At 45.0% G+C, this 3,353-nt stretch overlaps 1 non-coding gene across 1 annotated transcript; it reads right to left on the bottom strand.

Moving 5' to 3' along the window:
• Nucleotides 1–2,675: 2,675 nt before the first annotated feature.
• Nucleotides 2,676–2,871, bottom strand: LOC117201879 (U2 spliceosomal RNA). The gene has a single exon (XR_004484005.1). It is a non-coding gene; the product is annotated as a U2 spliceosomal RNA (small nuclear RNA).
• Between the last annotated feature and the right edge of the window lie 482 nt (nt 2,872–3,353).

The raw sequence follows: 3,353 nt of genomic DNA, 5'->3' as shown, positions 1-3,353 counted from the left end.
ATTGCAGAGGCAGATCAGGACCACTGGGGTTCTCCCAATCAGCTTCAGTGTCCCCCAACACTTGGACACTTTTGGGGGTTAATCCCTTTCTTACTTATGTAAAGCCCACCTTCCCCTAAGGATATCTCCATATTGACTTTTCAGGAAATACTCACCCTCCTCCCTCGGCCCTCTGCTCATCTTCCATTAAGGGGATAATGTCAGCATCTTGTCTCTTGAATTGCCAGAGACTATACTCTCGTGTCTCATCAGCTCAGCAAATGTTGGGAGATTTCTTCCCTGTCTTGTGAGTCTTCACTTCAGGCCTAGATAGGGCTGGTCCTAGTGATGTGCTGGAGAACTGTGTCCATGCCCTGGTGTGTTCCCGCCAATGACACACTCCCAGAATTGTGGCCCTGCGTTGTGTCTATCATTACTGCTTGTCAAGGGATACTAGAACTACCCCAGTACTTCCCACTCAACTCACAACTCCAGTCTGTGCCCTCCTAGAGAGTTGGATACAGGGAGCAAGAAGTGAAGGGGGGAGATGGTGAGAGAATGTGGATAGAGTGTGGTGAGGTGTCTGCAGAAGGCATGGTGAGGAGTAGGGGAGGGAGAGGGAGATGGGGAGGGGAGGAAGAGGGGGAGGGGAGGGAGGGGGGAGGGGAGGGAGAGGGGGAGGGGAGGGAGGGATAGAAGGAGGAGAGGGAGAAGGGGAGGAAGAGGGACAGAGATAGGGAGAGGAAGGGAAATGGAGGGGGGAGATGGAGAAAGAGAGAGAGAGAGACTCTTTTTAGTTGCCACAAGTGGCACTGGCAATATGTTAAGAGTTTTCAGAGGAAGGTCTCTGTGTTTCTGGATTTTCTAAGGAAAACACTTGTGCTGTTTCTCTAAAGAAACTTAGAAAACAACCCATGTCATTCAATTCTGTGCTTTGGTGAAGCTTTGACTTGTGGAGGTGGGATTCCAAGACACCCACCTGTATTCAGGTTACAGAAGGCCTGTATTTCAGTAATTTTTTTGAATTGCCTGATGTTCAAATTATGATTAACCTTGAACCCCTACAGGAACAGAATGTATGCAGTGATGGACAGAAGCCTAGGTACAACCGGCAACAGGTGTGTTAGCAGCTTCCTTCCCACATGCGCTTGAGCAAGTCACTCATTGACTTCTTGTCACAGTTTTCTCATCTACACTGGGTGATGATTATCATCTTGCCCAATTTACCCAGAGGTCTGTTGTGAGGTTCACTTGAGCTCAGCCATGTAGAAGCACTTTATAAATTGGAATGTATTACAGTCATGCAAGGAAATATTATTTAAGTGGCCTTTCTTGGTAGGGTTCGGCTGCCTTTCACAAAGTGAGGGTCAACTTACTAATGCCACCCTAGTAGATGAAATGGTCCCAACTCACATCTTTTATTTTTCCTTTTACTAAATTGGAAACAAAGCCCCCAGGGCTTATAATTGGAGATTGCTAAAAGGTGTGTCTAACATAGATATGCCTACCAAAATTCCACTCAACTTGGTTTACATTGTCTACAGTGTGAAGGAGGAAGCCATAAAGATTTCTCCAGAAGGAAGTGTGTGATCCAGGCCTTGTGGAAGGGCTGCAGGCTCTAGCAGCCATGGCGCCCTCCGAAAAGCAATGACAGCCATACCATTTCTCAGGTTTTCAAGGGCGTGCTCTGCAGCCCAGTTGCTGAGCGTTTGTGTGTACGTGTGTCTCTGTGTGTGCTACTGCATTTATTAAAGGCTGTAGTGGTGTCTTAGAGCAGGTAGGTTTCCAGGCTTCTCAGAAAGAGAAGAGTTTTCCTTGGCTCCACTGCCAGCTGCTTTATCTGTTTTCATTTGAAAGGTGTGTTTCCAAAACACCATTTCCTGAAATCTTTTGGCTGTAGCCAGGTATGAGATTCCCAGCTGCAAGTCCAGGGAAAAGGTGAGCTGCCAGGGAAAAGTTTACAGTAGGGCGGGTTGCCCGGAGCAGTGCCAGTTGACACCTCACCAGGAAATGGAGAGCGAGCCAGCCATAAGGACCTCCATGGGAAAAGTTTTCCCTCCAGATCCGACTGGAAATTTATGTCTAAGAATATTAGTTTCAATAACCAGTCTGAGTTCTTGTAACTGAGGAGGGGATATCGAACTTCAAATCTAACAGAGTAAGACAAGTTGAAGTGAGTCCTTTCGCATGAAGGCGTTTTGTTAACTCCCTTTATAACGTCTCCCCGTATTTAGTGTCCACTGTGTCTTATCTTGATCACTTTTTAGTGCGCTACTGCCACTTGGGAAAATACCTTCCTACCCTGCCAGAATTTGATCTCTGAGCTCATGTCAAATTTATCTATAAATTCTCCCATGTCTAACACAGTACCTAGTACACTGAAGGTGATGAATAAATGTTGGTTGTGTAAATGACTGAAAGATGCAAAACTAGAGCTATTAACAAGGTTTTTATTGAAGATTCATTCATTCCACATATATTTATTGAGCACTTGATACAGGCCAGGCCCTGTTATAGGCAATGGGAAGGGACTGAGAACAAATCATACATGAAGATAATAGCAGTGACCCTATAGGTGACTTTTTTTCCCCTGATTTTTTGTATCCTTAGCTGTTGAGAACTCCTTGGCTATGCTCAGGTCCGGGTCTTGTAATTCCCATATTCCTGGCTGCTCTGTCCTGTCCAAAGCCTATCCCAGGTTTTGGGACTTATCTTCTTGGTCTCCAATAAGGACTTTAAATAGCCCCAGGCCAGTTAGTAAACTGAGTATATATTTCTCCCAGCACTCCTATCACTCAACACTATCTCCAGGATTTTTACCAAATTTCCTTGCTATTAAACTGGTAAGGACAAATACTACAGTTAATCTTAGCTAAAAGGCTGAGAAGCAATCCCAATTTCCTAGGTATCAAAGCTTAAATGCTTGCATTGTAGCCTAGTTCTGGAGATGAAATCCCCATGTTTCTCTCTGAACCAGATGAAACATAGATAATGGAAAGCTGCTGTAAAGGAGAACAGAAGTTGCTGAGGAACACTAGGGGGATGTATGTGAAGATAGGAGGGACAAAGGTAAAGTTCTTCTGTACAGAAAAGCATTGGAGAGGCTTACAGTACCACCAGCAGGATCCTCTGCTTCTCCCCCAATGACTGAAGTATTCTTCACATTTCACTGGTGGATAGCCCTCAAGAGTATGGGCTCAGCAGATGATGCCAGTTCTTACTTCCTCAGATTTGTAAAGGGTGGGAGGGTCCATGAAGTTCAAACTCCTCCAAGTTCAGAGAGAGGATACATCCTACCCAAGGTCACATGTCCTAGTGACATAGCAAAAATTTTATCTTTTAGAATCAAAATGGGGAAAAATTATCCTTTGTCT

This window comes from Orcinus orca, chromosome 7 (assembly GCF_937001465.1).
Source record: "Orcinus orca chromosome 7, mOrcOrc1.1, whole genome shotgun sequence".
NCBI lineage: Eukaryota > Metazoa > Chordata > Mammalia > Artiodactyla > Delphinidae > Orcinus > Orcinus orca.
Note: the sequence above shows the minus strand (reverse complement) of the source record. Positions and strands in the feature narration are given on the sequence as shown.